This window comes from Solenopsis invicta, chromosome 3 (genome assembly GCF_016802725.1).
Source record: "Solenopsis invicta isolate M01_SB chromosome 3, UNIL_Sinv_3.0, whole genome shotgun sequence".
NCBI classification, from domain to species: domain Eukaryota; kingdom Metazoa; phylum Arthropoda; class Insecta; order Hymenoptera; family Formicidae; genus Solenopsis; species Solenopsis invicta.
Genome location: NC_052666.1, coordinates 9,524,365 through 9,548,532, shown reverse-complemented (window position 1 = coordinate 9,548,532; position 24,168 = coordinate 9,524,365). Strand labels below are relative to the sequence as shown.

Below are 24,168 nucleotides of genomic sequence, written 5' to 3'. Positions count from 1 at the left end.
GTCAAGAAAATACGTGACAATATATATATATATATATATATATATATATATATATATATATATATATGTACATCTCTTAATTCTTTATGTATGTATATTTGTATCCTATATCCTCAAATAATTTTTTTCTGCTTAAAAATAAAAAATAAAAAAAGTAATAAAATTTCAAATAACAAATTTAGAGAGTTCATAATATCTACTTAAAAAATTAATAAACTTAAAAAGTTTATATTAATGTAATATTTAATTTAGTTAATTTTAAATGGGTTTATATTTGATTTTAATCAATTATTTTTTAAACAAACTTTTATTAACAAACTTCCAAAATTTATTTGTATATGTATAAGTAAAAAAAATACATTTTTACATAAAAAATATTAGTTTTTTTTTATATAAACTACATTTATAAATGAATTATTAAATTAATTTGTATTGTAATTGTTTTATTTACAATAATCTTATTTTATAAAATTACAATTTCGAGTTAGAATTTAATAGAAATAATGCTTCTCAAAGTTCACTGTCTCTTCATTTTAATTTCATATTAATGCAACTTTTTACTTATTGTTCATTTGTTATTAGAACAATTCTCCTTTAACGTAACTTTACTTTTAGAAGTTATGAACTTTATTTAAATAAACAAATATATTAATCCAATCTTGATAAAAAGTATCTAATAATTAAATATATATATGTATAGAATATTGATAATATATCAAGACAATGAAATTATAATGAGTTTTGTACAAACGTCTATTAGAAAATATTGAAATTTAATGAAATACAAATATAAGAGACGTCCCGTTTTGAATGCACACAGACACGTACAAATTGTTTTAAAAATTTATTTAATAAATCAATGATAGTAAGAAAGCCTTCATCGGTCGTAGCTAGGTCTTAGTGCTTTTATTTTTATTTATGTAATTTTATATACTTCTCCGAATTCAACCAGAATGTGCGCCGAATTAATTTTCGGTCATAACACAGCATGTTGAATAAGAATTAGTAATATCACTATTTATATTTAATTAATTAATTTGAAAAATAACGTAATTTATCAATAATAACTAGATTAAATGGTAATCTTTTGATTAATTCTTCAAAGAGTCGAATCATAAATGCTACAATTCTTTCCATAACAATTTTTAAGGTATTTTGAGCAATAGTCTTTTTAGCAGCATATAATGCAAATTTTGTACCAAAATCTATGGAATCCAAAGGAAGTAGAAAATTTCCAAAATTTGAGCTAGTTTTTTCCAAAGTTTTTTTTACAGATTCTATATCAGTATGCTGAAGCATTTCAGACGAAGCATTTGAAAGTTCAAGAGGTCTTAAAAAACTTGATTTAAATATGCGTTTTGCCGTAGATAATAGAAATATTCGTAAGTCAGAATATAATTTTGTTATGTCTACATCAGTCTTTTGAAATGCTAAATTCATATTACAATTTCTTTTAAAATTCCATCAAAGAAAAGGAAATATAATAGATTTGAGTCATCTTCATACATTTCTGCTAAAGTTCTAGCAGTATAACATTTATCTTCTCATGACTTAGTAACTGTTTGGAAAAATTCTTTTAGTTCATTCCATTGTTTTACATTTACTGATACAGCATCTGACCATGCAAACCAGCGAGTCGAAGATAGCTGAATAAGTTTTAGTGGTTGCTTGCCGTTATTTAGTCTTGCATACATTTCAGAATATTTAAGCTGACGAAGAGAACTGTAGCAAACCAATTTCTTGTTTCTTGTAATAAAAATTCTAAATTTGAAGGTAACTCTGTACAAGCCTTTGCAGAACATAAATTTAACAAATGGCAAGAACATTTAATAAGTTGTAAATTTGGAACTTTTTTTTTTAGTAATGTGAACAAACTATAATTGATTCCACACAGATTACTCACACCATCAGTTCCAATAGCTATAACTATAAGATGTTTTAAATCAAGTCCAACTTCAGAAATAAATGTTGTAAAATTATTATAGAGTTGATCAGCTGTTGCTGTAGCAATTTCACTAAAGCCAAGAAAATTAGTGACTAGATTATTGAGCTTCTTACTAAAATGCCGAACACAATAAGCCATGTATTTAATAGTAGATATATCTGTTGATTTGTCTATTATTATAGAGAATTCTTCTGAACCTATATCATTAATAAGTTCTTTCAACATTCCAGATGCAATAACATGTAATATTATTTTTGAACATTTCGTTCTGTGCAATCAAAGATTTTCCAATTTTGTTCCTTTACCAATTAATTGCAACGTTTCACTTAAATGATCAATATTTCGTATAGAATTATGGGTTGCAATATGTAATACTAGTTTTATATCAGTATATTTACTTTCTTTTAATTTAATTGAAATACCTGCAATACACTTAATAAATAAATAATAACAATAAAATATAAAATACAGTAATTTAAAATTGTGCTTACCTGAATCTATTAAGCGTTTTTGTTTGTTTAAATTCAAAGCTAGTGCTTTTTCTTTGTGCATTTTCGTATCTACATGCTTTCTAAGATTAGGTTTTTGAGCTCGTAAAGAAACCGTACAAAATTTACAATATGCTTCTCCATGGCCTGCCAAAATTAAGTTATCAGGTGCTCGACAAAGCCATCCTAACAAAAAATATACACATATAGGTAAGTGTATTTAACCTTATTTACATGCTGATAATACATAAAAGCTTAAGTCTCGTTCTTTGCCATCAATATCTTATTAGCGTCAATATTTTATTATGCATAAATATTTAAAAAATTTACCTTTAAAAACGTTTTTCTTCTCCCATTCGCTACGGTAACGTTTCATGTACACCCAAGGATTTTGATTCTGTCCATGGGGAAATTTTCCAAATTGAGAAGTCACCACTTTCTACATACTCGCAGTTCATGATTAATGAAAGGATTAGAGCTTATTGGTCGTTACGTTAATTATGAACTGTAAGTATATAGAAAAATAGCGACTTCTCAGTTTGAAAAATTTCCCCATGGACAGAATCAAAGTCCTTGGGTGTACTTAGCACATTTCCCCATGGCCAATGAACTCAATACATACAGGAAAGCGCCATCACAGTATATTTATTGGCCCATCAAAAATTTAAACAAAAGTTGAGCGCGGTTGATGACGACATCGGGCATCGACCCAACATGATACGCGACGCGGAACGCGATATGCGATGGGTGATATCCAATAATCGTACTGGTATTTCGGAAAAGATTTACGTTCATTGGATAGCGCACATCAGAGAGCGCCATTTTAACCCTTAAACACGTAAGTGGGTCTGAGAGACCCCATATAAAGTTTTAAACGCTTGCTATGTAAAGACGGAATGAGATAGAAGCTTCGGACCAAGACGTAAAAAAAGTTTGAAATCTCCTCTTTCAATTGATATGGTTGATCAACTTTTTTGGTTAACTAAAATTCGAACGGCACGATAGGAAAGTTTTGTTAGGGTCAATGCGACTCATATAGTGTGTAAGTGAAACTTTTTTTGTATTTTACATAAAAAAGCTAGACAAAATACGTTCGAACAGGTGGGTTTGCGGATGTTACTCGCATATACTCTGTCTAAAGTTGGAATACTATAACATGCTGTAGAAAAGAGAGTTTTTCCGAAATATATCATAAAACACATCAATTTTCAATTTTAGACACGATTTAATAAAAAATACCTCATATTCGCCTTGTTACATTTGTAACAACCTGGCTTTTCCGCGCACGGGGCGGCGTGAGTTCGGCGGACGCGGATTGATGTCGCCAAGAGAACTAGACTTATGATGGTGGAAAAATAAGCGAGTCTTTATTTCGCGTATGGTCGGTATATTACAAGAGCGTGGCGTTCTGGCCACGGTGCGCGGACGGACGAATGATGGTGATGCTCGGACAGACGTAACAAAAGCTTAGAATTTACGCGCGGACGGACAAATGGAAATCAGAACGCGCGGACGGAAAGACGGTACGTATACGCGAGATTCGGAACAGTCGGATTTAAACGCGGTATCTTACAAACGGTGTTTATTTACAGGTGCGCGGAATTCCGAGCCGAGATTCTCGGAATTTGGAATCCCTGTTGACGCGCTGGTGCCGTGGCCTTGCCGAAGGCCGTGGCCACGGCCGGAGACGACGCGCGCGCAGTACAGCTGTACTTTGGCCCGATCGTGACGCGCTGCGGTTAATACCGCGATGTTCGGCGGTGGTAATCGACTCACGCCAAGATCTCTTGGTGGAGGCGCGGAACTCCACACCCCAAGTCGTGAGTCGATACCGAGACAGGACGGCGGATCGGGAAAGTGCCTACCAGGATCTCCTGGTGGAGCCCAAGATAGACTTGAGCCCGTGAACCGGCGGTCTAGGAAAGCGGATGGCTCGTGTCAAGATCGCTTGACTGAAGCTAAGGCACTTAACTCCGTTGAGCGCTCAGGATAGACTTCGTTCTCGGACGGGAGATCGGACGGAGAAGAAGCCTCGACTGTAGGAGCGGCGGCGCTTATATACTCGAGTCTCGAGGGCAGGGACGGTGCGGGGGTACGGAACGGTACGGTATCGATGGGGGAATCCCTGCTGCTCGAAATCGGTCCAGCGACCGCCGGACCGCCTTCGGTCGAGCGCGTGCGCGCAGAGATCTGTCGACGCGCGGATGCGTATATGCGCGCTACGCCGGTGTTATAATTCTTATTGGTGCTGTGCGCCGTGTTTTCGCTCTCCGGCGGTTGTTCGGCCGGACAGCCTGAAACGGTGGACAGTTCGAGGGGGGGTGTGGAAAGGCGGTTTGTTACACATTTATTATTAGAAATGGCAATGATATAATTTTTTTTTTTTGAAAGTATGAATCTTTAGCTTGAAAACGCTGTATTATAAAGTTCTTCAAAGTTTTTTGTTGCAAAGATATGATTTTTTTTTTAAGTGGATTTTTAGATGCCCAAAAATACCTCATATTCTCCATGTTACATAATTATACTTTTTAAAAAGAATAACTTTGCCAAATTTTATTTTGAAAGTGACTTTTTAGCTTTAAAACGCTGTATCTGTATTTGAAAGTCCTTAAACGTTTTTTATTGCGAAGATGTGATTTTTTAAAGGAAAACTGGATTTTTAATCAATTTCTCATTTTTGCTTAATGGTTTTGCTTTTATAACTTTACAATAAATTATTTTTTGGCAATGCCGATTATACAGTCACACTCCTGAGATTTTAAACTTTTGTTTAAAAAAAATCGTAGAAAAATTTTGATTTTAATCAAAGTTATAACTTCTCAAAGTTGAAAAAGTCTCCCAGACCCAAAAATGTGTTTCCGTATTTTACAGAATCGGTGTGTTTAAAAGTTAAATGCAACTCGCGAATTGATTGGGTAGATTCATTGCCTCTATGCCGATTAGTTATAGGGAATTTCAAAAATCTTGAAAAATATTAGAAATTTCCGCAATAGCCCAATCGGCGACATGTCGCTATTGGTTAAAATTCAGTCGCTAAGTCGGTATATTAGTAGCCCAATTTGCGACATGTAGCCCAAACTGGCAACCCTGGCCAAACAAATCTTGTCCAGTATACGTCACGAGTGGCGCTCGTTATTATATTATAGCCATTTTACCACGTAGTTGAACATCAACATGGCTGAACTCATGAGCATCATGGCCGTATGTGTATCATGTAGTGGATAGATTAAGGCTGCCTTCGGGAATACACACCGAGTGCCTTGGAGTGTCGTTTTATCTTTGTTGTTCAATGCTAAACAAGAATAAAATGATACTCGGAAACACTCAGTGTGTATTCCCGAATGCAGCGTAATTTTTAATCTCAAAGAATTAAAGAGAAACAGAAATGAGAATGTTTTATTAAAATAAAAAATTTTTAAACTACAAAAAATTGGCATTGCTGTTTTACATTTTATTTAGATTATATTTTGACATCTAACAGCGCCAATTTTTTGTAGTTTTGTAACGCTGGTACTTTTTGGTGCGGTTACGGGATTGCGTTTGGGAGCGCCGAGGATACCCGGCACAGGAGAGGAGTAGGTGCGAGATCGGTGGCTCGGAGCAATCTGATTTCGGCTGCCCGCTGCCAGCTTATATAGCGGTCGGACGTACCAATCAGCGCGCGCGGTTGGGCCGGCCGGAGTGGGAGCGCTTGCCGAACGCGGCGCGCGGCACGCATGGTAGCGCGTGATCGCGGCAAGCTTAGCCGAACGCATGCACGTGCTCGGTCTTACGCGTTGTGTTCTGCGTTTGGACCGGAGTGGCGGTGCGGTAGAGGTGCGTAACGTTACAGTTTAAAAACTTTTTATTTTATTAAAATTCTCATTTCTGTTTTTCTTTAATTCTTTGAGATTAAATGTTACATATTTCATTGAAACTTTTTTAAATTAAGTACATCTACTTAGGTTAGAACAGAAAAATGTTTCAATAAAAATACGCAGACAGTATCATTTGAATTTTATTTAAAAAGGAATTAAAAATGCCGCTACTTGGATTTTATTTAAAAAATAAATATACTATCACTTGCATTTTATTTGTTGAAAGTAGTACAGCAGTCATTTCAAACAGCAATGTATTCTCTTTATAATTGACGCAATTTAAAGATTTCATACATATTTTGGAAAAAATACATTTAGGTTGGATTACATTTAAGATATTTATTTGTAAGTAAATACAGCAGTTATTTCAAAGAGCAATATATTCTTTTTATAATTGGCGCAATTTAAAGATTTCACTCATTTTTTAGAATACATACCACTTGGGTTGGAATAGGAAAATTTTTCAATGAGAATACAAAGTACAATCTAATACTACTTTTGTTTTGTAGAATTAAAGTTAAAGGTAAAATTACCACATGGGTTAGCATGGAAAAATTTTTCTGTTAAAATACAAAAATAGTACAACTTTGGTTTTTAAAAAAAATAAAGATAAGGTGCACGCACACATATAAATTGGCACTTTTTTTTACCTTTTTTTGAAAAGGTACTATTGTACTGATGGAATTGACATCGATTTCATGGTTGATTTTATTATTTTTGGCTGGGCAGCGAACACTAATTACAGCGGTTTCCATTTCTGATATTGTCAGTTTCCGTTTTGATTTTTCAGGTTCAAATATTTCTTGTAACTGTTTTGCTACTAATAGTCCAAAAGTTGTATCCGCTGTTAAATTATTATTCCAGATATTCTGTTCATCAAAGCTTGATGGTCGGTTTCCAAGACGATTTTGAAGAGTATCAGCCAAAGCAGTGAGTGAAGACTAAGTATGTGTTGCATTTATTAACTTTATTTGACTTGTGTCTTGCTGTTTGTCTATATAATTCTGTTTTTAATACAGATGATGTTGAGTCTTTTATGGAGGAATTAGACATTGCATTTTCATCAAAGAAATCGGCAGGTGTATTTATAGATGATGATAATATATTAGAATTTGTTTCAGACTTATTAATTTCTTGTGATAAGCCGCTATAATTTGTAGAACTATTATCAAAGTTATCATTGATGTTTGATATAATTTCTGTTCTTTGAGACAGAATATTAGAAGTAGAATGAGACGGCATTATAGGAAAAATATTTGTGGCAGGACTTTTTATACCTGTACAGGAAAAGACTTGATGTGCTTGTACTTTTGTTCCGTTATGTCTATCGAAATGTGATATAATCTCTTTTCCCTGAAACAGAACGTTAGAAGTAGAATGAGACGGTATTATAGGAGAAACATTAGTGGCAGGACTTTTTATATCTGTATAGGAAGAGACTTGATGTGCTGGTAATTTTGTTCCATTATGTCTATCGGAATGTGACATATCAAGTGTCACTTTTTTAGCAGGACAGTTCACAACATTCGTATATGACCTAAAAATTAAAATTAAATTTTATTTCAAATATTTTATATATACACATTTATTCTTTTATTTATATAGTAGATATTTTAGATATTACAGATAAAAAATTTTGAAATGTGTGATTATAAATTGCGTGCGTGCGTGCGTGCGTGCGTGCGTGCGTGCGTGCGTGCGTATGTGATAACTTGCAAATTGTCTAAATTTGTCTTAATACGATAAACATAATATTGACAAAATAATATTACCTTCTACGTTTAATAAATTTGTCAAGAAACTACATGTTTTTTTATCAAGAAAACGTAGATCGATGACCAGTGCCACTGCCACTTTAACCTTCTGTCTCTAGTAATCGTTGTTTTTTTGTAAAACGTTTACATAATCATAACCAACGATTCTGACAATCTGCAACTTAGAAGGTACAAAATCATAAAAAAAATCCAAATTGAAGAAGTAATAAATACACTTTGAATTGTATGATATTGTAAATTTAAGTAGAAAACAAGATTTTACTTAACATATTCATGATTGATGCAATCTCATTGCAGGAATTTTCTTTTAATTGAATATCCTTATATTCTTTCATGGATGAGTTATATAAGTGAGGATATTCTCGTACTGCATCGATCAATAATTCGTCGCTTTCTTTATCAACATTTTCTTTAACATACTCATCTTCGATGTCATCATTTTTATCCTCAATGAAAACTGGCATGCAATATTCGTGTTCCATGTTCACACAGATTGAATTATTATTACACAAACTGTAAATAACAATAGATGATAATTAAATTCATTTAGCATTCAAATTCTTGTATTTTTTTTACAGCATTTGCAATTAAAAATAACCTCAAATTATTTATTCTGCAGCAAAGTAGGTTAATAATAAAATATTAAATACTTAAAAATATTAATTATTACTTATAAAAAGACTATTGATAATTACAATATATAATGTTCAATACAATGTTACTTAAAAGAAAAGCAATTACCTCTGACAAAAATCTACAATCTTAATCTCATCAATGTCGCAGCAAGATAAAAAAATATTATAGTCACAGAGGTATATTGATCCTCAATAAAGCTGGCGGAACTTTTGAAAATCTAATTTGAGTTGAAATACAAATGTATATTTATTTTACAAAATTGTCATAACAATTTAATTAGGCATATATATTTGATAAAAAAAAATTTACTTGACAAATTCTTATTAAATTGTAACGATACGCCCCTCCACCGTCCGTGCGCCTCCGTTCCGTCCACCGAACACCGAACGCCGAGTGCAGCCGAGGACCACGTGCACGCACAACCGAACTTCGCCGTGCAACCACGCGGCGACACGCGCGCCGACCGTGGCGTTCCGTAACGCTCCCACTCCGGCTCAACCGACCGAGCGCGCGGATTGGCTTGCTCAGCCGCGCGTTCGGATATATAAGCCGGCAGTGGGAACGCACAAGTCAGATCCGTCCGACTATCCGACCCGTCCACAAGACCGAGCATTCTCGTCGCACTCCGATATCCTCGACGGGCATTCCCGTCGCTACCCTCGGCCGAGTATCCTCGACCAGCCGTCTCGACGAGCATTCTCGTCATCATCACCGGCCGAGCATTCTCGACCAATCACCGTCGTCCTCGAATACCTTTACTGTCGAACCGACAAATTTCGTAACCCATTCATCGGCAGGGCACAAGCAACTTGTCGATCGAGCGCCCCACTTGCACGGGGCGCGCTCGGGCGAATCGCGGCGGCGACCGCGCCGGCAACGAACCGCATTTGCGCACACGCTTACACAACCGCGTTAGCCAATCCCGCCGCGCCCCGCGACTCCCCGACCGTACGGGCAAGCAGCCCGCATAACTCACTAGTCTAGCCGAAAACTTGTAAATAGGTATTTCTAGCATTAGATATAAACCGCGTAAAAAGACCGTTACAGGTACTCCGCCGCGCAACTGGTAATCCGAGTACCAGCCATATTGTTATCTCTATCAGTATCTCTTTGCGATCTCTATGTTATTAGCTCTATCATTATCTTTTTATTTTGATATCTCTCTATTTCGTGAGCTCTTTTATTTTTTTCCATGTTCATTCTGTCAACTCTTTTGCAATTGTTATTTTTAATAAATCATTTACTATCTTTTGCTACGTAAAACATTGGGTATAGTCATTACGGACACCTGACCAACCGACGAGCCTTATCCGGTCCGATCCCGAAGTTCCCGCACCGCACCGAACCGACCGAAACCGCGTACCGTTACAAAATTATAATTCTTATTAACTATATTTCTTATTCTTATTAAACTATTATTTTTATTACCTCTGACAAAAATCTACAATCCTAACCTCATCAATGTCGCAGGAAGAGAATGGGATCGGAACCGGAATGTCCAAATGGAGTCACTATGCTCAAACCTGATTGGTGAAATATTAAGTTTAAGTTTTCTATGTGCGCTATCCTTACTGCTTACGGACTGTTGCTTACGTCTTAATGCTTATGTTTTTTTGTGTGCTATGGCCTTTATTGAATCTCAGAATGAAGAGAGATGAAAACGGTGACGCGTACGTGAATAGAGCAGAAGCACTATGCAACTAATGCGTGTAACTTGGTAGAGTCATAGAGGTTTACAAACTCAGAATGTACGTCATTAGAGGATTAAGGCTCGAGTTTGATCAAAATGTGCGAGTATTGAAAACTCAAAAAGAAATAACCCTAAATGATATACGTTACGCATTGAAACAATAGGAACTACGAAAAAATAATCGGAAAGAAGAAAAGACATCGAGAGACGAGTACGTGAGAGGAGTGAGAGACAAATCGAAATGTGACATCGTGTTATAAGTGTGGAACGGAGGGGCATATTTCGAGTAAATGTCGTAAAAAACAAAAATGTTTTAATTGTCAAGGATTTAATCACGTTGCGGCAGATTGCAAGGAACCGAAGAGAATACATCGTGAGGAAGAGGATATAGAGGCTCATCACGAGGAAGAGGAACTGGACAAAGTTATAGACGAACAAAGGTTACGTGAAAAATCAAAGACGAAGCTGTGTTATCAGTAAGAGAACACGGAGCACATGTGAGTACAATATATGAGACGAGAATGAAAATGAGGTAATGAAAAATAATTATAAAAACTGTATGTGGATATTAGACTCGCGCGATGAGTTATATGGCAAGTAGCGAGGTTATGTTCAATAATATAACAGATGATAAAAGAAACATTTCATTCGCAGACAAAAATGGACAGAAATTAATTTTTAAAGGTTGAACAGAAATTGTAATGACGCAACACTCAAATAACAAAAGAATATGATTAAAAAATGTATTATGTGTATCAGACATTAATGTGAATCTTTTATCTGTAGCAAAAATAACGGATTATGAATATAATGTAAAATTTGATAAATATGGAACTACTGTCTACAGGAACAAGGACGAAATAAAGATGACAACTGTAAGAGAAAAAAACGCATACTATGGAAAATCAATAACAATACAGGAATGAACCAGCGGCAACAATAGAAGATATTGATGTGTTGCATAAAAGGTTTAGACATACAAATAAAAAGCTAATTGAAAAGATGAAGAAGAAAAATCTTGTGAATGGAATAAACGAAAACAAAGAATAGAGGCAATGTGAACCATGCAAAGAAGGTAAAATGTGTCAAAAAGCACATCCTAGATTGATAAGTAGAAAAACAAGTTAAATAATGGAGTTATGGCACATTGATTTGATTGGTCCGATACATCCTTCATCATGCGCTGGAAAAACTTATATTTTTACAGTTGTAGATGATTACTCAAGAGTAACATTTGTTAAACTATTAGAAGAAAAAGAAGAAGCAGCGGAAAAATTAAAAAGGTTAATTATTTTGAAGGAGAACTAGTCTGGATTAAAATTGAAAGCAATCAGATTGGATAATGGAGGAGAATTCACGGGAAAAAGATTAGGAGAATGGTTAAAAGAGAAGAGAATTAAGCATGAATTTAGTCCAGCTAAAACCCCACAATGTAACGGGATGGTGAAAAGGACAAACAAATCCATAATAGAAATGACCAGAACAACATTGGTCACTGGATTTTTGGAGCAACGTGTACGGCGATACATATCAAGAACAAGCAAATCGACCGTGCATGGGAAGACTCCATATTATTGGGAGTATAAATTAATTCGGTCCGTTTTTTTTGTGGTCAAAAATTTATTTCAAAACAAATTGAATGAATAGATTAATCAAAGTATTGTCCATCACTGGCTACTACTTTGTCTCACCTTTCAGGCAATTTTCAAATTCCATCTCAAAAAAATGTTTTGTCTTTTGAAGCGATCCAAGTTAGGAGCCAATTTTCGATTTCTGCGAAAGAAGTGAACCGGTGTTCTGCCAAATTGTGCTGCATCCGTCGGAATAACCAGTAATCAGATGGAGCGATGTTCGATGAATACAGCGGGAGTGGTAAAATATCCCACTTGAGCGTTTCCAAATAAGTTTCGACGACTTTTGCGTCATAAAGCCGAGCGTTATCATATAGCAAAATAACTTTGTCATGTCGTTCCTCGTATTCCGGCCGTTTTTCTCGTAATGCACGGCTTAAACGAATTAATTGTAGCCTATACCAATCGCTCGTAATGGATTTGCCAGGTTGTAGCAACTCGTAGTATACAACACCCTTTTGGTCCTACTAGATACACAGCATCACTTTCAAATCATGAATATTCGGCTTTGGTGTTGATGTTGAGGTCAATGGCAACGATTGACCGCATCTAGCATAGTATTTTTTCTCTTTGGGATTATCGTAGAATATCCATTTCTCATCTCTCGTTACAACCTGATGTAAAAAACCCTTTCTATGTTGTTTTTGAATCAGCTGCTCGCAAGTGAAAAATCGCCTTTCAATGTCTCTCTGTTTCAATTCATGAGGCACCCAATTGCCTTGCTTGAAAATCATTCCCATGGATTTCAATTGTACGGAAACTGTTGGTTGCGTAACTCCCAATGATTCTGCAAGCTCTTCCTGCGTTTGACTTGGATCTTCATTGAGTAATGCCTCCAATTCTTTGTCTTCGAATTTTTTTGGCTGTCCAAAGCGAGGCTTGTCTTTAACTTGAAATCACCATTCTTAAAACGTCAAAACCATTCACTACATGATTTATCAATTGGAGCATTGTCACCATAAACTTCTACCAGCATTCGATGCGCTTCAGCTGCGCTTTTCTTCCAATTAAATAGAAAACTAAAACCTCCCGCAAATACTGCTTAGTTAATACAAAAGTTGATATATTCAACACAGTAAAAAACAGGGATTTTGTATGAAACTCAAAACGATATGTACTGAATATTATTGACAGATGTTTAACTTCTCTGAAACCACCGGAATCAGCTGTCACTATGACACATTCATAACAGCCAGAGCCATCTTTTGAAAACGAACGAACTAATTTATACTCCCAATAGATGTGAAATGAAAGAAAGCCGAACGTCAAGTATATGAGAAGATTCGATTGCATGGCATATATTATAAATAAAGAACAACGAAGAGAAAAATTCGATTCAAAGATTATTAAAGAAATACTATATTTGTAGGATATGTAGCAAATAATACCTACAGAGTTTATATTCCAAAAACAGGGAGGATAAAAACGGATTGTGATGTCAAATTCGACGAGAGTAAAAATTGATGTGAATTGTTGGAGGAAGAGAAAAAAGAAAAGCATACGATAGATAACAGGTTTACTACTGTAGGACTAGAATCATATGATAATGAAATGATGGAAACTCAAGAAGAAATTTAAGAATATGAAAAAGAAGGAAGACTAGAATCAGAAAACGGTAAATATGAAGATGTAGATATGGGAGAACTTAAAGATAGACACGAAATAGAAAATGAAAATAAAGATTCTACAGATGAAACAATTGAAGAACGCATAGGAGGAAATGAATATATAAAAATCCAAGTGCAGTCAATAAAAATGAAAACCAGAGGAAGACCGAAAGGAACAACAAAAGCTGTGATGTACAATAAATAAAGAAAAATTTAAGACGAGAAGAGGAGGAAAGAAGAAAAGAACAAGAAAATGTTAAAAAATCTATAAGAATTAAAGAACAACAGTCTGCAATGATAATTATAGATAAAGATATTCCAAGAAACGTTCAGCAGGCAAAAAAGTCAATAGATTGGAAATATTGGAGATATACTATTAATGAAGAATTGACGTCAATGAAAAAACATGGAGTATGGTATATCGTACCACAACCGAAGAATAAGAGAGTTATTAAATGCAAGTGGGTATTTGATATAAAAGAAGACCCTAATACAGGATCGGGACGATACTAAGCACGATTAGTTGCACAAGGATGTGGGCAACGTCTAGGAGTAGATTATGGAGAAACGTTTGTCCCAGTAGTAAGAATAGACACGATAAAACTATTATTTAGCATAAGTGCGCAAGAAGAAAGGAAGATGAAGCTCTACGACGTGAATGACAGCATTTCTACATAGAAGATTGGAAGAGAAAATATTTATAGAATTACCAGATGGACTGCAAAATAATAAGGAACAAGTGTGTAGATTGAAGAAAAGTATATTTGGATTTAAACAAGCTGGCAGGTGTTGGAATGAATTTCTCACCAATATTTTAGTAATATGCGGATTAAAACAGTTTAAGAAAAACTCATGTTTATTTTTTGCAAGAGAGAAAAATAAATTCTTATATTGCGGAATACATGTGGATGATATGTCAACAGTGTCAAGTGATAATGAGTTTGAGAAGAGCTATATTTACAAGATTAAAGAATACATAGATATTAAAAACCTCGGAAAAGCAAAAGTTGTACTAGGAATGCAAATGGATTAAGAAAAAGGAAGAATATCTGTACATCAAAGCAAATACATTGAAAAGTTACTTGAACTATATGGAATAAAAGAGTGTAATATTGTGAAGACGCCAAGAGATATAAACATAAAAATGAAAGATTGTGAAGGAAGTGAAAAAGCTGATGTCCAAGCGTATCAGGAATTGATGGGAAGACTGATGTACTTGAATGTCTAGACAAGGCCAGATTTATCATTTGCACTAAGCTGTTTATCACAATTTATCAACAAACCAAGAATAATACACATGCAGCATTAAAAAGAATCTTATGATATTTAAAAAGTACCATTAATTATTGCTTGAAGTTTAAAAGGAAGAACTCAACAAAAATAAAATGTGAATCTGATGCATGGGATAGAACAGAAGACGCAAAATTTTTTATCGGATTATTACTATACAGAAATGGAAATTTAATACATTGGAGAAGTAAAAACCAATCAATTGTTCCGTTGTCATCGACGGAAAGTAAATTAGAAGCAATGCTGGAAGGATTAAAAGAAGTAATATGGATCTCCAGAATACTATACGAGATGGGATACAAAGAAAAAACAGCAAGAGAATTAAATTGTGATAATCTAAACGCTGTTAAATTGACAAACGATGAAAGTTTTAAAACTAAATCCAAATTAATGAACCGAAAATGCTATTACATCCAAAAGGCTGTAAGGAATAAAAATATTCTTGTCAAGCATGTATCCAGTGATAATATAACAAGAGATTGTTTAACAAAGCCACTAGGAGGCCCGACTCTATCAAAACATTTAAAGAAGGTTATGAATATTATTGACTGATAAAACCAAGAGATCGGATTGTGGGATATTGTTTTTATCATTATATTTTATATTTTTACTTGTTAGTTTTTGTTCATAGAGATATATAGAAATTACTAAAATGGATGACTGAAGGATACGCGGCAGGAAACAGCACTAGAAAGGTTTCATTTTTCCCACTTGACTAGACACATGGTTCATGTTTGTCCCCGCTTGTCTTTTATGTGATGCACGCGCTGAAGACTGTTCTTACATTATCTTTGTAAAACTTCTTTCTAAATATATTGTCTTTTATTATGAATACAAGCAATTTGTATCAGTAATTAGCCTCGATTCACCACACAAGTTATAGTTTCGGTTAGATTCTTGTGTCGCGAAATTGTTTATCTTGGTTATTTGATCAATAAAAATCGTATTTGACCTAGCTTGGAAAATGTCGAATCCGTTGTCGGTTACCTACTATCGCGTAATATAAAGAAAGTTCGCAGATTTGTATGTCTTGTTAGTTACTTCCGCCGACTTATTAAAAAGTTTTTGATAGCTAAACCGCTTTATGATTTGGTCAAGAAAAATGCAATTTTTCAATTTGACCCGGAAGAAAATCGTGCATTTGAACTGCTAAAAGAATTATTGTCATCACAGGCGATTCTTGCTCTTTACTCTTCTAAATTATGATGAAATTGTATTGTGACGCAAGTGGATTTGACGCGATTTTATTGCAAAAGCAGAATGACGCTACTATGAGATTCGTGTCATATTTTAGCCGTAGAATTACGGCGACGGAAGCGCAATACGAGGTGTGTTCAAAAAGTATCGCGAATTTTGTGTTTTTTCAAAAATTATTTATTTATTCATGAATATCTATTTTGTCCCCTTCAAAGTAATCCCCATGAGATATTATACACTTGTGCCAACGGTTTTTCCAATCTTCGAAGCACTTCAAAAAATCATTTTTTTTTATCTTGTTCAGCTCCTCCTTCGATGCCGTCTTTATCTCGTCAAGCGTAGCGTAACGTCGTCCTTTCATGGGCCTCTTCAGTTTAGGGAACAAAAAAAAGTCACAGGGGGCCAGATCTGGGGAATACGGTAGCTGCGGCATCATTAGTGTGTTGCTTTTGGCCAAAAAGTCGCGCACAAGCAACGATGTGTGAGCAGGGGCGTTATCGTGGTGCAAAAGCCAATTTTTGTTCTTCCACAAATCCGGGCGTTTCTGGCGGATTGCTTCGCGCAAATTGCGCATAACTTGCAGGTAATATTCCTTATTGACCGTTCTACCCTGTGGCAAGAACTCATGATGCACCACGCCCCTGCAATCGAAGAAAACTGTCAGCAAAACTTTCACATTCGACCGAACTTGGCGCGCTTTTTTCGGTCTTGGTTCGTGCGGCAGCTTCCATTGAGATGATTGAGCTTTGGTTTCCACGTCATAACCATAAACCCACGATTCGTCACCAGTTATGACCCTCTGGAGCAAATTTGGGTCGTCGCGGACAGAGTCCAACATCTCATTAGCAATGTTCATGCGATGCTGTTTTTGGTCGCAATTGAGCAATTTTGGTACGAATTTCGCGGCGACCCGTCTCATGCCCAAATCATTGATAAAAATCGAATGGCACGAGCCAATCGATATGTTTAGGTCCTCAGCAACTTCTCTAACGGTGATTCGACGATTGGCCAATACCATTTTCTCCACTTCATTAATTTTTTCGTCTGTTATTGAAGTGCTCGGGCGTCCGGCACGCTCTTCGTCGTTCACATCTTCTCGGCCTTCTGAGAACATTTTGTACCACCGATAAACGTTGCTTCGGTCCAAGGTAGCTTCTCCGTATGCCACAGTCAACATTCGGAATGCATCCGCGCACTTAATTTCGTTTTTCACACAAAATTTGATACAGGTTCTTTGATCCATTTTTTTGAATAGGTAAAAATCGAAGACGATCCAAAACACGTGCAAGCAAAGCAGCTGTCAACAATTAAGTGAACATTCAAAATGGCCGAGCTTGTCGGCATAAGTGAGAGACATGAGTACCAACATAACGCCACAAAAAGATCGAAATTCGAATATACGTAACCCGCGAAAATTCAAAATTCGCGATACTTTTTGAACACACCTCGTATAACAGCTTTGAGCTGGAGTGTTTGGCGGCCGTAAATGTCATCAAAAGATTTTATATTTATTTATCTGGAATTTTGTTTATTATTTTTACTGATTGTAATAATCTTACTTTGAATAAGCAAACCGTCATTTCACGTATTTCTAGATAGGTGATGTTTTTGCAAAATTATGATTATAAAATTGAGCATCGTCCAGCATCGTCCCGAAGCGCGCATATCTCACGTTAACGCATTGAGTCGTTGTAATAGCATATTAGTTTTAGAAGCGAATACATTTGAACAAACGTTGTTAATTTGACAAGATAGAGATATCGAAATTTGTAAAATCCGCGATAAATTGAAAAATGTCGAAAATAAAAAGTATCAATTGAGAAATGGTTATTCCACCGCAAATTTAAAAATAAGAAATTGTTCTACGTCCTTAAATGTATGGAAGATAATATTATTCGTACTTGCCATGACGGCTTAGGTCATCTTGGGATCGATAAGATTGTCAACAACTTCGCTCGTCGGTGACCTTGTCAAGGTGAGGGGGCTCCCTCTGCTCAGGCAGAGGGTCTAAGAAGTCACCAGGGAAAGCATTTGCCTTCTTTGAAGGCAAATGCAGTGCCCAAGGCGCCTTTTGGCGCGGAGGACGCACGAGGCGGAGGGGTCGGTGATTTCAGTGTCTGGGCACGGGGTCGTTTTTACGGTTCGTGTCTTGGCATGAGGAGAGCCGGCTCCTCAAAAAAGTAGGACAGGCCGTTGGGATTTTGAAATTTCCCGGACCCAGCGGGCTGAGCCGTCTCTGGGTTGCCCGAAGGTATTCCGAGGCAGTGTCAGAGGGGCAGTGGATGATCCGGCGCGCACCTCGTGGGAAACTTTTCCCGAGGCCGCGGGCCGGCCCCGGGGCCGCTCGGACGCATTCTGAGGCAGGGCCTAGATGGAATCGTCCGGTATCCTCGGAACAAGGCCTTACCTCAGAACAAAGTGCCGGACCGTATCTTGGGACTAAGACCGACAGAACCCCGAAATCTCCGGGCCTGCCGAGCTGGGCCGTCTCCGGGCCGTTTGGAGGTAATCCAAGGCTGGGCCAGAACGGTAGAGAACGATCCGTCGCGCTCCTCGTGGGAAACTCTTCCTGGGGCTGCGGGACGGATTGGCCTTGGGGCCGCTCGGAAATATTCCGAAGCAGGGCCTGAGGCGGTGTTGAGAGTACCCGGTGTTTCCGCGACGTCGTCCCTTTCGAAACGGGACACTGAGTCTGTGGTTGTCTGTCGTGTGGACTATTCCCCATGGCGAACGTGCTGGTCGCCATGGCGGTTAGGGTGCGGAGGGGCGCCGCCTCCGTTACCCGATTTGTCCGTGGGGCCCCCCGGGTAGCGCCACCCGTAACGGTGCCCCCATTGTCGGACGTGGGAGACCCCCAAAAGCCGCGCAAGTCTGGGGTTTGCCCCGCCCGCGGTGAGTAAGGGGTCGGAAGCCCGTGCACCGGATGTAACATTCCCTGTGCCAACGCCATATGCCGACCACCCGGGAGTATCCGGGCGCAGGGTCTGTCTCTTCGGAGAGTGTGGGAGACACGCCGGTTGGCGGAGCCGTCACGGGGAGTGGGATTTATACAACCATGACAAATTCTCCAAACAATAAAGTGCTGACTATCGTTCTCCGTAGGAGCGATGTAGAGGAGAGAGTTGCTTGAGGCTCTGCCCCTGAATATAAACCAGGACCGGCCTCCAGCAAAAAGGGACGGACAGGTGGCTTGAAGCCCAGCATTTCCTCGTCTTTGGCCTCTTAGCCCCATTGATCTTTGGACGGAGAGGGAGGGGCCCCGCAGGAATAAGCGATCGCACCGGAAAGAGAACGGGACCGTGATGAGATATTTATCTCGTTCGACTCTGAGGAGGAGCCGCCCCGCAAAAGTAGGAGCAGCCCGGCGATTGACCCTTCCCACAAGGGCCAGTTTACGGTAGAAACTATGGCCCGCCGTGCTGAGGCCGAAAAGGCCAGACAAGGACCACAAGGCCATCCTAGACGCTGTAATCAAGCCGTCATCGGCGTCGGACCAAATGCGAATAACAAGGCCATGGAGCTGGCTATCGACTATGATAGCCAACCGATGGCTGCGGTGGCAGCGATTGTCTAACGAGAACTGGCAAAGTCAGTGAAGCAATCGAACAATATTCAAGGCTCTATAAAACGAGACCTATAAAGGGCGTACACAGAGCTCATTGCTGTACTCTTCTCCATAATTGGACGGACAGAGGGTGAGCCCGCACTTAGGGCGGGTGAGGACTTCTCCCTGGAAAATGCCAGGGTGGAGTGGCTCGCGGAGAAAAAGAAGCTCGAGGGAAACCTGGAAAGGCTGAGAGCCAAGAACGCCTTCCTCGAGCTCCAGACAAACGCCCGTGGCGCAGAACGGGCACCCCTAGGACCGATGTGGGCTTTCTGAGCCATGTCAGGGCCGAAATGGTGACCGAGAAAGTGTCGTCTCCGTCAGCCTCGAGTGGTCGAAGGGGATAGAGTAGTCCGCCCTTCAGACCACCCGCGGACAGGCCACCGATGTGGACCTGGGGACGGTCCATCGGGTCCTACCCGATAGGGAGGACTTCCCCCCCTCTGGGGTCAGAGCCAAGGGGGAAGCGAAAGAAGAAAAAGAAGACGGCTAAGCCGACTCCTGCCGGGCTGCGCGAATCTATCTTTGCACCGCCACTCAGAGCGGTTCAGAGACAGCTGAACCCTCTCTTGATTGCTGCGAACAAGGTGGCGGCGCCGCGCCCTGCAACCGCGGAAATGTTTTCCCGTCGTCACGCTGCAGAGGCTGCCGAGGGAAGGGAAGCCCTGCAACCGCGGAAAAATTATCCCGTAGTTGCACTACAGAGGATCCCATGGGCAGGGTTGTTACGTTTTAAACATTTATGTTTAAAACAAATGTTTAAAACACGTTTTAAACATCACACCAAATTAAACATGTTTTTGTTTTAAACGTGTTTAAAATATGATTCTTTTAAATGTGTTTTCAATAATATATTTATAAATTTTCGAAGTATTTAAATAATTTTTGATTTGCATATATAATAAAATTTATTTTAAATATATAAAACGTTTGCGTATGTGTGTGTGTGTGTGTGTGTGTGTGTGTGTGTGTGTGTGTGTGTGTGTGTGTGTGTATGTGTGTGTGTTATACAAATAAAAAGTATACAAATAATATATATTATGTTTAATAATACATATGTTAATAATATATGTAATAATATATTTGTTAATAATATGTATATATATATATATATATATATATATATATATATATATATATAGATACATACATACATACAATACATATAATTTTTAATCGTCTTTCAAAATCGATCTGTTTGAATTTAAACTTCTCATAATGGATACTAGTTTTGACGCTTTTTCTGTTCCTAACTTATTACGTATTTTACTGTGAACTAAACCAAAAGTAGAAAATAATCTTTCAATACCTGCAGAGGATGCTACAGCTGTATGCAGTTGCATAGTTAATTCAAACATGGCATTGTTTATGCTACTCCGAAGAGCTCGCCACCATGATACCGGATTAATATTGTTTACGTTTTGAGTTGAAAATAAATATTTTCTGAATGGTGAACTTTCTGCTTGATATAAGATTATAAACCGCATTGCTTCAGGATGATATGCAGCTGCATACTCTAACGCTCCTTCTAATTGATTTTGCTTTAATTTTTGACCTCTGTAACGATGATCTAAGAAGTTTGCTAAAAAATGATATGGAGTCATCGCCATATTAAAACGAGTCTTAAAACAATCTATTTCAAAAGTAGTAAAGTCTTCTTTTTCGACACGTTGCAATAAATCTAACCATATTTCAGCAGCTTCTCCGATAGTGCATGTTTCATTTTGAACTTTATCCAATGCGTTTGAAATTTTCTGTAACTTAAATAAATATTTTTCTACATTGTTTTTTAAATTAAGATTTTGAACTTTAGCCTGTATTTCTGTATCAATTGCAACACGGTTTTCTGAACATATTTTTACAAGAATATGCCAATTTTTTAAGTATGATACAAAGCAATCGGATAAAGTGTTCCAACGGACATCAATAGGTAAATTAAGAGAAGTGCCGCCTGCCTGTTTATATTTAGCCGCTGGAAAATGAGTATATTTGAAATACTTTATTATTTTTTTTACTTCATCCTTTAGACCTGGCACATCTACATCTTTTGCCAATAAATTTAGAATATGTGCAGAACAGCCATATGTTATTATATCTGGCATACTTAAATCTTCGCACTCTGAGAGTTGCTTTCTCATTTTAGTCATGTTACTTGCATTATCAGTTACAAAACTTTTAATAAAGCAACCAAATTTTTGACAATCTTTAATCGATGTAACAGCTAAATTTAATAAATAATCTGCAGTATGTCTATTTTCTCTTGTATCAATTGTATCAATTAAATGAATATTTCCTTCTGATACATCGGTTACTGAAATACAAACAATTGGTTCAATGTGAAGATTACTCCAGCCATCCATCATCATAGAAACTATTTTACCATTCAAATCTTTTTCAGTGTTTTATCTCACGGAAGTATAAACTTCATCTAATAGTTCGTTAGCAATTTCATAACGGGTTGGTGGTTTGTAACCAGGACGTAAAAGATGAATCATTTTCTTAAATTCGTCATGTTCTACATGCCGAAACGATGAATTCGTACTATATATATATTTTGCAATTTGGAGATGAATCTTTTTACTTTCCACTGTTGTAGTTTTTCTTATAAACGAATCCAATTTAGAGCCCGATATTCCTAAAGACGTTGGAAGCAATGATGATATTGAAGATGATTCTGAAGCTTGTTTAATATTTTCAATAGGATCAGTAATTTTATTTCGTTTATTGTGTGAGCCTGTAATGAAATTAGAAAATGCATTTAAAATTGTATTTGTATTACTGTTATTTTTTCTAGTCAATGTTAGAGAATTCAAACATGTAATGAAACATTGGATACAACAAAAATAATATCTTAACAATGCAGTGTAAAAATAATATTAATTTATTTTTTAATTAAACGATATTTTTTAATTTAAACGAAAATAGTAATAACAGATATGCAAATATTCTCATTAAAATATTTACAATAAGTATAAATATGCAATGTATAATACGTAAATATGCAATTACACATTTTGTGTAATATATACATGGTGCGTTCCATAAGTAATGCGACCAATTTTTTCCTGACGCGACGATACACCGCAGCGTGTTCTAACCTGTTGGGAAAGGTGGAGGGGAGTGTTAGCTTCAAAATGCGCCCGGTCTCGGTCGCTTCCGAGCAGCAGGAGAGTCAGGACGTGCATTCCCGTGAACCGCGTTTGAGGTTAACGTAGCACGGCGCGATGGATCGTACTGTGGAGCAACGTTACGCTATCAAATTCTGCGTTAAACTTGGAAAGTCCGCCACCGAAACGTTGCCATTAATTCAGCAGGCCTTTGGGAGTGATTGCTTGTCAAAATCACAAGTTTTCCGATGGCACAAGTCGTTCAAGGAGGGCCGAGAGGAAGTCACCGACGAACCCCGCATTGGACGTCCATCAACCTCCCGAATTGACGAAAATGTGACGCGTGTGCGTGATTGTTTAAATTTTGACAGACGGTTGAGCCTTCAATTGATAGCAGAAACTCTTAACATTACGAAAACAACAGTTTTTCGTATTGTAACCGACGATTTAAACATGAAAAAGGTGTGCGCCAAACTGGTCCCTAAAGTGTTGACCGACGAACAAAAGAACATGCGAGTGCTTCGATGCCAAGAACTCTTGGAAATGTGTGAAAATGATCCTAATTTTTTAAACTCAGTTATCACCGGTGATGAGTCGTGGATTTTTGAGTACGTGGAGACAAAAAGACAGAGTTCAGAGTGGCACACTCCATCGTCGCCCCGCCCCAAGAAGGCACGCATGAGCAAATCCAGAATCAAAACCATGCTCATTGTCTTCTTTGACGTCAGAGGCATTGTTCACCATGAATTCGTACCTACAGGGACCACTGTGAACGCAGCTTTCTACTTGGAAGTGCTAAAAAAATTGAAAAAAAGGGTCACACGTTGCCGAAGCGACATCAAGAACGCGTGGAAGCTGCATCATGACAACGCGCCAAGCCACAGCGCCTTCGTTGTCAACGATTTCCTGGCCAAGACCCACACCCCATTGGTTTCCCAGCCTCCCTACAGTCCCGACCTGGCACCCGCAGACTTTTTTTTGTTTCCTCGTTTAAAACAAGGCCTGAAAGGAAAACATTGGGGCACAATTACAAACATCCAGGCACATGTGACATCGGCTCTAAAGGACATCCCGGAGAAGGCCTTTCAGGATGCCTTCCAGGCCTGGAAGCATCGCCTCCAAAAATGTATCGATGCGGGAGGGTGCTATTTTGAAGATTTCTAACCATTGGTACAAATATATTCAATAAATAGTTTTTTATGAATTTGGTCGCATTACTTATGGAACGCACCATGTATATATATATATATATATATATATATATATATATATATATATATATATAGTATATATATTGAACAAAACATGTAATTATTATTAAATGTATATATATATGTATGT

At 37.5% G+C, this 24,168-nt stretch overlaps 1 protein-coding gene across 1 annotated transcript in view; it reads left to right on the top strand.

Annotated features, from left to right (window-relative positions):
* LOC120357042 (protein GVQW3-like) overlaps nucleotides 1-23,960 on the top strand; it is a 240,672-nt gene extending 216,712 nt beyond the window's left edge. Inside the window, exon 2 of the mRNA XM_039446391.1 lies at nucleotides 22,831-23,960. The gene's annotated coding sequence lies outside the window, so the exon portion shown is untranslated. The remainder of the gene's footprint in view (nucleotides 1-22,830) is intronic.
* Nucleotides 23,961-24,168: the final 208 nt, after the last annotated feature.